Source organism: Prionailurus viverrinus, chromosome E1 (genome assembly GCF_022837055.1).
Source record: "Prionailurus viverrinus isolate Anna chromosome E1, UM_Priviv_1.0, whole genome shotgun sequence".
Classification (NCBI taxonomy): domain Eukaryota; kingdom Metazoa; phylum Chordata; class Mammalia; order Carnivora; family Felidae; genus Prionailurus; species Prionailurus viverrinus.
Window position 1 is genome coordinate 20,587,253 of NC_062574.1, and position 13,652 is coordinate 20,600,904.

The following is a 13,652-nucleotide window of genomic DNA, read 5'->3' on the forward strand; positions in this document are numbered from 1 at the left end:
GTGTAGATTATCATTCTTTAGTCAATCATTCCCCTTCCTTCCTGCTATTACAAATAATACTGTAGGAAATACTCCTGACACATAATCTTACAACTCAGTGCTTTTATTTCTGTGAGACAGCTGGTTGAAAGGTATGTGTATTTTTTTTATAAAGTATTTCTAACAGGATCCCACCTTTTTACCATAAAATTCTGGAATGCTGCCCATTATGTGATTTGTATGTATCACCGTGCATAGATATATTTGATAAGTGATTACACGAGCATGGAAAAATATGGAAGACTACGTGTTCTGTTTCACATACCTTTTCTACATATAACAGGGTGATGAGGAGGGAGGCTGTGTGGGTGGATGGAAGGAAGCTTTAGGAACAAAGGGGAAAAAGAAAACCCCTGGCATATACAGTATGACTCAACTGCACAAAATCGTGTATCTATATTTACCAAGAAAACATTTAAATATAAAACTTAGAAAACCCATATATAGTCACGGTTTATACACTACTCACACATATAAACACACACGAACCAGAGCTAGGCCAACACCCAAATGGACATTTTTATACAAGTTGTTGGTAACACACTCCACCTGCTGAGAGGCACAGGAAGGACACAGAGCTCCCATCCAAGAAGGAAGGGAGCACCAAGACGGGCTAAATGCTGGTTCCCGGACAACGACCACATCTTTAAGAACTCTTGCTGAGGACCAGAGCAGCAGGGAAATAACTAATTCTTTGGGACCACAAGGGCAAGGACCTTAAACTTCCTTCACAATGGAATGAAGGCTGTTGGCTATAATTAGGAGTGGAAACAAACAGATGCTGATAATCAACAGTAGATTAAAACCAAGATTTTATTAAATAGCTAATATATATTTAAATAAAAGCTATTAATCACCACTTTAAGATTTTCTGTGCATTTTTCTACTGTGGTTTTCCTGGGAAGCCTAACTGTTGGATGCCAAGTTTACATGGTGGTTAGAAGCACAGACTTTGGAGTCCTTTACATCTGGGTCTGAATGCTCACACTGCAAATACGATAGCTGTGCGACCTTGTAAAACCACTTCACCTCCACGTGTTTCACTTGTAAAACAGACAATTGCACCGCACTCTCACCCTGGCATTGAGTAAGTACTTAAAAAAGGGGGTGGGGTGGGCAATTAATCTATGCTTCCAATTACACTCTGCATGAAAAATATTTTTAATAAATGCTTTTATTTTATTAACGTTTCTACTTAAATCACAATAATCCCTACATGTGAAGAATCAATTCAATAATCGTAATCTGATTCCCTGCCTCAGTTGTTAATCAACGAACAACAAGCCACAAGCAAAATGTCCACATAACTCATGTTCAAACACCCCCCAAAAGTAATGAAAGGCTAAGGTTCACTACCCAAGCCTTTCTGGCTTAACCTGAAAATTTGCAGGACATTCTCAACAGCTGTCTTCAAGGATGAGAATTAAAAGGACATGATTCTTTAGTTTTAGAAACACTGTCTAAACAGGAAGAAGAAGAAGGGGGAGGGGGAGGGGGAGGAGGAGGAGAAGGAGAAGAAGAAGGAGGAGGAGGAGGAGGAGAAGAGGAAGAAAGAGAAGAAGAGGAGGAAAGAGGAGGGGAAGGAGGAGGAGGGGAAGGAGGAGGAGGGGAAGGAGGAGGAGGGGAAGGAGGAGGAGGAGGAGGAGGAGGGGAAGGAGGAGGAGGAGGAGGAGGGGAAGGAGGGGGAGGGGGAGGAGGAGGAAGATGTTGGGAAAAAGAGATTACCTCACAGGTGTGGAACTCTGTGAAATAAGACACAGCAAATAACATACGAGATTAGAATGCTGTTCTAAGATTCCAGGTCTGCCTAATCAGTAAATTCCATTTTATTCCAAATAGAGTATTTTGCTTATCAAAGCTTCTAGACATCATGTTTGTAAAACACAATAAACTACGTGCATAATAGCATCAAATGCACAAATATTATCGTGAAGAGAGCGGCAAAAGGTCAACGAATTATGGTATTAAATACAATGCCTCGGTAATTTATAAAATGTTAAAAACTTACTTGAAACTCTCAGGTTGGTTACCACACATGAAACTTTCAGTTTGGTTAAGGCTTAAAATCACCACTAGATGGTGCCAGTGTACACAGTAACACCAACCCAAGATTCCAATTTGCTTGGGAAAGCCTCGCATATGAAGTTAGCACTAAGGTAATGTAGTCACCTGGTTGGTGTGCCTCCATGAGGAACTAGTGTCACGATCCTCAGCGACAAACAGGGTGAAGCCACCTCTTATAAGAGACCAAGGAAGGCATCTCTATGTGTGTGAAGCTTGTGTGACAAACTTTTATAATGCACTCTTCAAATATTTATTCAATATCTACTCTGTGCCAGACACTGGGCCTGACTCTGGGAATTAAAAGATGAACAAAGTGCAGGGAAGTGTTGCAAATAAATACTAACAAATGATAGGTAAGGTAATGAAGGCAGGTACCACGTTGGCAAAGATGATCACAACACCCCTTTCAATGAGGAACCGAAAGAGAAATATACTAAGCTCAGAGCGAGGCACGCGAGGCACGCAAGGCCTTTTGTGCCGCGGCCTCCAAATTCCTCTTGACTCTCCTAACTGCCCTCCACACATCCACCTTCAACACCTCCCGATCCCCTCTTTCCGTCTCAACCTGCTGTTACATTAATGAGATACTTACGGTCCCCAAGGACACCACGACCTCATGGTTTGCCCACAGGTTCATTCTGCCTACAATACCTTGTCCTCACCCAGTCTCTTCCTCCCCCCATCTCCTCAACAGGTTCCCACTCCTTCAAAAGCAAAACAAAATGAAATGAAACCAGAAAACTACCTACTAGGGGACAAACACCTAGCCTCAACTCTGAAACATGACCTAGGAAGAACAGTTGCAAGGTGCCGTGAAAAGTAGACGCGGGGGTGGGAGGCTGCCGAGAGGGAGCAGGCACCTGTGCGTGTGCAGGCTCCAGAGCAGAGCACCCCCCACAGGAGGCTGCGGTTCTCCAGGGGACAAACCAACCATCTTCTCTGAGAATGGCAGAGTCTCAGGGTGCTGGTGGCTGTGGGACAAAAGGAGTCCCATTTGGCACTTCTGAATAGTTAGTTGCAAGATGGGACTGAATGAAGAAATGAGTAGACATTACATTGTTGCATTTACACTGCAATCAATTACAATGCAATTGTAATGCATTACACTGTCCGTGTGGTGAGGCAAATGAGAAAAAGCAGGTACAATTCTCTGCAGCAGGTGATATTGAGCAGTGAAAACAGGTGCCACCTTACCTCCCAGATGTCTCATGGCATGCTCACAGGGCTTGCCTGCGAGTCAGGCAAACTTCTTGCCATTTCAGTCAAAGTGAGAAATAACTCAGCATGGGTGGCTCAGTCGGTTAAGCGTCCGACTCTTGCTTTTGGCTCAGGTCATGATCTCACAGTTTGTGGGTGGGAGCCCCGCAGAGGGCTCTGCACTGACAGTGAGGAGCCTGCTTGGGATTCTCTCCCTGCCTCTCTCTCTGCCTCTCCCCTGCTAATGCACACTCTGTCTCTCTCAAAAATAAATTTAAAAGATTAAAAAAAAATAATGATCCCAAACTCAGCTATCTACTGGTCATTCCACATACTCTCTTTCAATAACTAACTAATCCAATAACTAAATAATCCAACCACATTTACTCAAAGATGGTAATAATCAAAAGTGACCCAGAATGGGGCCCAGGATAAGACATGATAAGAAAAACTAGGCAAAGAAACTGATAGGACAAAAGGCAGATCAAGAATACCCATGAAAAATAGGTATGTCATAAAGGAGAAAAACTTTGGAAAAATATTTCTGCATGGAAGCAAAACACATAAAGAAAATATAGCCCTCTAAAAACCAAGAGAACAAAGAAAACACCACTTAAAAATAGAGAGACCAGGGGTGCCTGGGTGGCTCTGTTGGTTGAGCCTCCAACTCTTGATTTCGGCTCAGGTGGTGATCTCACAGTTTGTGAGATGGAGACCCACATAGGGCACAGCGCTGGCGGTGAGGAGCATGCTTGGGGTTCTCTCTCTCTCTCTCTCTCTCTCTCTCTCTCTCTCTCCCCCTCTGTTCCTCCTCAATTTGCATGATCTCCCTCTCTCTCTCTTGCAAAATAAACCTTTTTAAAAAAATAGAGAGGGGCGCCTGGGTGGCGCAGTCGGTTAAGCGTCCGACTTCAGCCAGGTCACGATCTCGCGGTCCGTGAGTTCGAGCCCCGCATCAGGCTCTGGGCTGATGGCTCAGAGCCTGGAGCCTGTTTCCGATTCTGTGTCTCCCTCTCTCTCTGCCCCTCGCCCGTTCATGCTCTGTCTCTCTCTGTCCCAAAAATAAATAAACGTTGAAAAAAAAATAAAATTAAAAAAATAGAGAAAAAATGTTTAAAACCATTTTTTTTGAAACAGGAGATGAGAAACCAAAGAGCTCAGGGAAACAACAGGAGAAAACCCCACAGAAATGAAGACCACATTAAAAGACATCAGAATGAGGGGCGCCTGGGTGGCTCAGCTGGTTAAGTTGGTCAGCTCAGGTCACGATCTCCTGGTCCGTGGGATCTGTGTTGACAGCAGGGAGTGTGCTTGGGATTCTCTGTCTCCCTCTCCATGTGCCCCTCCCCTGCTCATGTGCTCTCTCTCAAAATAAAATATACATATATATATATATAAAGATAATAGATGGGAACGGATACTGCTGAACATACAGACAAGAAGAAAAGCAAGCAAAATGAAGTGGAAAAACAAAGTTCAAGTAGAAAGCAGTATAGAAGAGGGAGATAATGGAGATCACGTGACTGGGTCTCTGAAGACTTTGGTGTGATAATGGTGACATTTCAAAATGGCAAACAATTACACCAAGAACGTATGTCGACAGAGTGTGTCAGAAAACAGGTCAGCCACCTGGAAAAACAAAATCCATAGATCATCAGTGTGATGCCTTGAATTGTGCTCTCCCCCACAAAAGATATGCTGAAGTACTAATCCCTGGTACCCGTGAAAGTGACCTTATTTAGAAACAGGGTTTTTGCAGATGTAATCAAGATGAGGTCATTAGAGTGGGCCCTAATCCAACACGACTGGGTTATGAGAAGAGGAAAATGCCATGGGAAGACTGAGACAGATGGGGAGGACACCACGCAATGACAGAGGTGACAGGCGCAGCTGCGAGCCAACGTCACCGTGGGAAGCTAGGCAGAAGCAAGGAAGGATTTCTCCCCCGCCAGTTCCAGACTGACCCTGGCCCTGCTGACACCTTGATGTTGGACTTCTAGTCTTCAGAACTGTGAGACAAGAAATGTCTGACCTTATTTTTAAGCCACCCCATTTGTGCAATTTTGTTTGTGGTATTTTGTTATAGCAACTCTAGGAAACTAATACGACTAGTTATACCAAAATAAATTCCATGAAAGTGTCTCAGTTTCACTTCATGTCTAAAGAAATGCAAATCAAACCAACAAACAACAGGGTACAATTCTCCACCTACACATGAGGAATTTTGACAGTGAACAATGTCAGCAAGAGTATGAAGTCACAGGTGTCTTCCCCATCGCAGGTATCACCTTCACTGGCGGGACTCCCTCTTAAACCATTCTCCACAAAATATAAATCTAATTTTTCATTCCTATCCTTAAATCTTTTCAATGGGAAGTCTTAATGTCAAGCCAATTTGACATCCCGATATTGGCTTATCTCACGTCAGCCACTCCTGATGACTGCTCTGGCCAAGAATAAAACAAGATCCTTCCCCATCTAAACTGCCCCTATCCACCATCATCCCACACTTGTTTCCTCTATGGTAGTTACCACAAGTAGCTTCTTGTTGGTTTACTTTCTGTCTCCAGAGGAATATGTTCCATATTTACCTTGTTCATGGCTTTATCTTCAGCATGCAATACAGTGTTGGAACTTACAGGGGATGGGTAAATATTCGATGAATCAAAAAATAAAGGAAGGAATGAATGAGTCCCCTTCGCCCACCTCCATTTTCTCAGCAAATGGTTTGCATCCTATTTATAGAGAAAATTTAGGCCGTCAAGTATGGAAGACTTTAAATCGCCTACCATCATTACTTTTTTTTTTTAATTTATGTACTTAGTTTCACTTCTCTTATTTCCTTATGACTTTCAAAAGTGGGAGGAGGGGAGATTAAATACAGCAGGATATCACCTAGTTTTTAATGGGCCACATCCTTATGCTCAACTGAAAATAACCTTTCCTTTCACATGGGCAATTTCATGTACTCTGGATACAAACAGTAATTTATATTCCAGGAAAATATAATTAAAATAGTATCTACTCTGACTCACCCTCTGGGACATGTTTTTCACTGTTAGGGAAGGAAGCTGCAACGTATGCAGGACTGACTTGGAACTGGAGGTATCAGTTCAAACTGGTGGGGTGCAGCGGCTTGAAGGGAAGGGAGAGGGAGAGAGAGAGATGTGGACGTGAGCACACATTTCCTAGCTCTGCCCTCTAAGGGAGCTCAGAAGCAAGGACACTCAGATGTTGGCTTGTACACTATTCTTCTTAACTAAAAGGACCCAGGGATCCTTAGAGAAAAGCTAATTCTGGAGCTGGGGCAGGGGAAGTACAAGATGAGTCTGAAATGTCTTGTTGAGCCAGACTGTAGGGAAGTACTCAAAGAATGACAGGGACATAGCAAAAGAAACAGGAATCAGCGTAAAAGGCTCCCACTGGCCAAATCCGGAACCACATGAGCACTAAAATAAGTAATGTCAGTGACATTATAATCCCCCAAATAAAACAAGAATCTAGGAGTCCGTACTGATATAAAATAGAAGTGAACTGGAGAAGTAAAAGCTCTTCCTTATGGTGGAATGACAACAAATACAAAAGGAATGACGTTGAGTTAGAGAATTATCAGTGCATGCTAAAACCAGTAGCTGAGAGTGTGATGAGGAACAGGATAGCTACACAGCCGCAAAGTATCTTCTGCAAATTACTTAATAATTACAAAGGTAAAGACGATAACTTTTACAGGAGAGAAACCCTGTAAGCATTAAGTGGCCATTAACTTTGACTTCATTAACTTTGACCAGGTGCTCAAAGTTAATATCACCTCTATTGACACAAATTGACATATGTGCCCGTGATGGTTAATTTTATGTGTCAACTTGCCTGGGCCAGGAGGTGCCCAGAATTTGGTCAAACATTATTCTGGGTGTGCTGTAAGGGTGCTTCTGGATGAGAGAAACATTAGAATCAGTGGGACTGAGCAAAGCAGAGTGCCCTACCCAACTGGGTGGGCCTCATCCACTCCAGACAAGACCTGATAGGAACAGAAGGGTGAGTAAGAAACAATGCTTTGTCTCTCAGCCTGATGGTCTCTGAGCTGGGGCACAGGTCTTCTCCTGCCCTCACACTTGGACTCAGACTAGAACTAACACCATCAGCTCTCCTAAAATTCTAGCTTACTGACTGAGGAGTTTGGACTTCTCAGCCTCTGTAACTGTGTGAGCCAAAAATCTCTCTATATGTGTGTTTATAAACACACACACACACACACACACACACACACACACACACACACACACACATATATCCTATTGGTACTGTTTCTCTGGAGCAGTCAGACTTATGTGGATTTTGTATTGAAAGTGGTTCTAGAGGGACGGAATTTTAAGAAAGTGTTCTCTGAGTTGTTTCTGGAGTTTCAGGAAATGGCTCTCTGATCAGATTTAAGGCCACTAATGACTCTATTTCCAGTAGCAAAAAGAACAGTGATAGTCCATGGTGTGATCTGGCAATAAAAAACATATCTGCAATGAATACTCTTAATCAACCTCTTATAAGAAACAAGAAGGTGGGTGATTGTGAGTATATTTGCAAAGATTTCTGGAAAACTAACAAATATATGAGGTTGGCTGGTTAACTCTTAATGTCACTGGACAAAGTGATGAGTGAAAAGAATGGCTCAGGGATTCAAATCCCCAGCTCAAGTGCTACAAAAGGACCTAAAGCTTCTTTTCCTGTAGCCACAGGGCTTAGAACACAAATACTGTGCCTCCTGATATGATGTGGTGAGGACACAACAATCACTTTTGTGGTGTCTGCCAAAAACATTTAACCTGAATCTAACCAGGAGGAAACAGAAGATAAACCTAAATTGAAGGACATTCTACGAAATAACTGGGAAAGTTCACAGTAAAAACAACAGCAACAACAACAGAAAGGCTGACACTCTGGAAAACATTATGGAGGTTCCTCAAAAAATTAAAAATAGAACTACCCTGTGACCCAGCAACTGCACTACTGGGTATTTACCCAAAGGATACAGGTGTACTGTTTCAAAGGGGCATGTACCCCAATGCTTATAGCAAAACTATCAACAAGAGACAAAGTATGGAAAGAGCCCAACTGTCCATCGATGGATGAATGGATAAAGAAGATGTGGTATACTTATACAATGGAGTATTACTCAGCAATCCAAAAGAACCAAATATTTCCATTTGCAACTATGAGGATAGAATGGGAGGGTGTTACGCTAAGCGAAATTAGTCAGAGAAAGACAAATGTCATATGACATCACTCATATGAGGAATTTAAGATACAGAACAGATAGGGGCGCCTGGGTGGCGCAGTCGGTTAAGCGTCCGACTTCAGCCAGGTCACGATCTCGCGGTCCGTGAGTTCGAGCCCCGCGTCAGGCTCTGGGCTGATGGCTCGGAGCCTGGAGCCTGTTTCCGATTCTGTGTCTCCCTCTCTCTCTCTCTCTGCCCCTCCCCCGTTCATGCTCTGTCTCTCTCTGTCCCAAAAATAATTAAAAAACGTTGAAAAAAAAAAGATACAGAACAGATAAATATAAGGGGAGGGAAGCAAAAATAATATAAAAAGAGGGAGGGGGACAAAACATAAGAGACTCTTTTTTTTTTTTCAACGTTTATTTATTTTTGGGACAGAGAGAGACAGAGCGTGAACGGGGGAGGGGCAGAGAGAGAGGGAGACACAGAATCGGAAAGAGGCTCCAGGCTCCGAGCCATCAGCCCAGAGCCTGACGCGGGGCTCGAACTCACGGACCGCGAGATCGTGACCTGGCTGAAGTCGGACGCTTAACCGACTGCGCCACCCAGGCGCCCCCATAAGAGACTCTTAAATATAGAGAACAGAGGGTTGCTAAAGGGGGTTTTGGGAGGGGGGATGGGCTAAATGGCTAAGGGGCATTAAGGAAATCAGTGTTGCACTATATGCTAACTTGGATGTAAATTAAACAATAAATAAATTAAAAAAAAAAAAAAAAGGAGATACTCCAGGACAGGAAGTTGTTTGAAAATCTTTTTTAAAGAAAGTATATTTACTTCTTTTGTTAGCTACTTTATTTTTAATTAATCAAAGGTATATAAGGCTATACATTAGAGATTCTAATCAATATGAGATAACCAACATTAATATACTCTGTTCACTTAATACTGAATAGAATTAAAGAAAATCATCTATACTTTTAAAATCTGTATAGCTTTATCTTTTATGAATCTATAATTTGTTGACATTTTAAAAATATTAAATACAACTTTTGGATATCAAAAAAAAAAAACACCCTGAAAGACTAAATACTATTTATATTATAAGAAATTAAAGAGACCCAACAACTAAATACCAGGCATTCTCATAGGAAGGTTCTTATAATTCTTGCATTTTTCTATAAATGTAAAATTATATACAAATTTAAAATTGCTAGTAAACAATCCAAGCTTCTTCATAGAGGTTTAGATTTTTATTAATTGCTTTTGCACAAGCAATATAGACTCTTAGTAAAAATCCAACAAATATAAATGATTAGATAGTGAAAAGCGCTTCTAATCTTTGTCACAACCTCCCTGGCTAGAGGCAGCTACTGCTGCTGGTTTTCTGTAAATTCTTCTAGAAATAGGTTATTCAGGGGCACCTGGGTGGCTCAGTCAGTTGAGAGACTGACTTCAGCTCAGGTCACGATCTCACGGTTCATGAGTTCGAGCCCCGCGTCGGGCTCTGTGCTGACAGCTCGGAGCCTGGAGCCTGCTTCATATTCTGGGTCTCCCTCTCTCTCTCTCTCTCTCTCTCTCTCTCTCTCTCTCTCTCTCTCTCTGCCCCTCCCCCGCTCATGCTGTCTCTGTCTCTCAAAAATAAATAAACATTAAAAAAAATTTAAAATAGAAATAGGTTATTCAAATACATACATATCCATACAGATAGTCTTATACATGAATGACATTTTTTCTCCAATTGAAATAATGAATCTTGGCAATAGTTTCATATAAATAGGGAAAAGCCTCATTTTTTATGCCTACATAGTATTTCATTTCATGAGTGAACACACAATAGTATATTTAATTAGTCCCTACTGGACTTTTAGTTGGTTACTCACCTTTTTTATCATGGACAATGCAACTATAAATACAACGGCATCTATGTCTTTGTGCATATGTGTATATACACCTGTAGAACACGCTTTTAGAACTAAAGTTGCCGCATCAAAGGATACGCACGATTTAAATTTGTGAATTTTTGCCAAATCATTCTCCAAAGAGGCTGCAGCAACTTATACTTCCAGCTACAGTTTGTGTTCTGGGTGTGGCTTTTTAAACCAACGATGCTGGCCCATTTCGAAAGGACAGATTATAAGGCAGTTTTATTTTCAAAGTACACAAAACTTTGACCCTTTTCTTCCCTGATGGAGGAAACTTATGCAATGACCATCAGCTTACTGCCAACTTCCAATATGTTCAGTTCACTCTCCCCAGTTAAATGAGAATCTCTCCCAAGGGTGAAGGCATTTTGTTGCTGCTGCTGCTTCTGGCAAAATCATGGCCTCTGTGTGATGGAATCAATTCATTTAATCCCCTTTGTTAGACTGCACGTTCTTGAAGTGGGCAGGGACTGTTTGTTAGAAAGATTATGAGCATCAGAGTCACACAGCCCTGGAGCCCTAGGCTTGAATCCTGATTCTGCTAGTTACTGATCGTGTGCGTTTATGAACACCTGAGTTACAAAGAATAAGGCATATAGTATTATTGTACCAAAGACTTCCAGACGCAGACAATGCCGTGTAGTAAGCACAGTGACAGAGGTTTAAAAATTACATATTTTTAAGGGGCGCCTGGGTGGCTCAGTCGGTTAAGCATCCGACTCTTGATTTCGGCTCAGGTCATGATCTCACGGTTTGTGAGTTCGAGCCCTACATAGGACTCCTGTGCTGACAGTGCATAGCCTGCTTGGGATTCTCTCTCTCCCTCTCTGCCCCTCCTGTGTTCTCTCTTTCTCTCTCTCTCTCTCTCAGAATAAGTTAAGTACACATTTAAAAAATCTGTCATTTCCCTGTTGCTCCTATTCTCTTTCTTGTTCGCGTGTGTGTGTGTGTGCGTGTACATGGGTGGGCACACCCCCACCATACTGTTTCAGAAAAGATTTAAGGCAATAACAAAGACAGAAAGGATACTATGGAAGCTTAGACAAGGGATACCTAATCCAGTTTTAGGAGTGGGAGGGTCCAAAGAAGGCATCCCAAATTTGAATTTCTTGACATCTGAATTATTAATGTGATTATACAGTCTCCATATAGGTAGCTCTAGGCACTTCCTGACTTATATACTGCTTTCAGAGCACCTGAAATAGGATGCTTTATTTTGCCTTTTTATTGACATACCGAGGCCCTGAAAAGAGAACGTTTGAGGAGACCACTGTAGCCCATCAGCGAGATGGTGGGATCACATCAGCACCCACCTCCCGGGACGGTTACAAGAACTGAGACCCTCTGCTCACTGCAACACTTGGAGCACTGCTGGCACAGGGTTAGGGTACAGCGAGATGCATGAAGTCCTGTGACAAGGCCGTCTGGATGGCAGGACAGGCCCCCTTCTCCGGGGCGCTGCATCTGTGCCGCTAACCCTCACAGTGACGGTCACTGTGCTAGCATAACGAATCCTGATCCAGCTCGGCATCGTGTCCAGAAAGCGTTCTCCCAGTAGTTTGCAGGGACCCTCTGAAGTCAGAAAACCTTCCATCAAAATGTTTAGGCTTTCCACAGGACACAGGAAACTTGTGAGAGGGCCACTGACAGGGGTTTGACTGACTTCCCGAGTTCATCTCTTGGTTTGCTTTTCCAGAGCAACCTCTCTTCCCTTGAGCCGCGCAAAAGGTTGCTAACCAGAAAGTATGGTCAGAATACGCCTGGCTGAATTGTTTTACCTTTTCCTCCCTTCCTTCCAACATTTTTTAATGTTATTTATTTTTGAGAGAGAGACACACACACAGGATTAGAAACAGGCTCCGGGCTCTGAGCTGTCAGCACAGAGCCCGACGCAGGGCTCGAACTCACCAACAATGAGATCATGACCTGAGCTGACTGAGCCACTCAGTCCTTTCTGTACTCCCTGTACCCCCTTCCTTCCTTTCTGTAATGAAAAAACCCCTTGTTTTTGATATATTCATTTTTAGATAATACTTGCTTTTTCTTTTCTTAAAAAAAATATGTTCTTAATGCTTATTTTTGAGAGAAAGAGTGCATACCAGCAAGGGAGGGGCAGAGAGAGAGAGGGAACACAGAATCCAAAGCAGGCTCCAGACTCTGAGCTGTCAGCACAGAGTCCAATGTGGGGCTCAAACTCACCAACCCATGTGATCTGAGACAAAGTCGGATGCTTAACCGACTGAGCCACCCAGGAGGCCCAATGCTTGTTTTTTCAAAACACACTTCTATGATACAGTAAGACATGCCTTGCAGAGAAATACTAACTTTAAACATTCTTATTGCTGTCTGTAATTTTATTGTATTCACTTGTTCATTCACGCAGTAGTTATTAGTGCCCACGTCCCAAGCACTGTTCTGGGAGCCATGGTGAAGGAACAAACAGGCAGACCCATCTCTCCACTAATTCAGGGTGATGAGGACAGACGTGAGGGCTGCGAGGGGAGAGGCGGGTGGGTGGTTGAGACCTTGCAGTGTCGTGGGCTTTTGGAGGTTATCTCCAGGGCAGATTTCAGGCACTGATCACATTTGCTTTTTGCAAGCCCCTGTGACTGTGGGCCGGAGAGGACTGAGTGCCTGGCAGTGGAGCAGTGAGAAGGCCACTGCTGGCGGTGGGTCCCACCCCACTGCCTGGGTCCTGGGCAGGGATGACTGGGGCCCTGGTTGGGGTGGAGCTGTGGGGAGAGGGAGCAGAGGACAGGTTTTCAGAGCAGAAGCAGGACTGACTATATAGAGTGACTTACTGGATGTGAGAGGTGGAACAGAAGGAGGGGTCAAGGTTGCTCACACGACCAGTGGGGCTGACCACAACAGCACCTGTTATACAGCACTGGGGCAGCAGAGGAAGAGCCTGATTTTGGAAGGTGACTGTGAGCCACACAGGCTGTGTTGGGTCTGAGATTCCTGAGAAGAGCCAAGTGAGGATGCGTCTCACTCTTCTTTCTCTCAGGAGCTAATTAAACCTGATCCTTTGGACACAAAGGCAACAACACACAGGATGGCAGATGCAGAGTACCAAGAACATAGGGAAGGCGACCAGAAATCCCAACCTGTTGCCGAGGGCAAATTCTGTGAGGAGGCCACATGCCCTGCTGCCCAGTAAGAGACAAGAGATTGGGTTTTATTTTAATTTTTTTATTACCTGAATTTGATTATGTCAGGT

General features: G+C 43.2%; 1 protein-coding gene across 1 annotated transcript in view; it reads right to left on the reverse strand.

Moving 5' to 3' along the window:
• Positions 1-13,652, reverse strand: part of MYO1D (myosin ID) — a 358,631-nt gene that overhangs the window by 265,319 nt on the left and 79,660 nt on the right. The window lies entirely within an intron of this gene.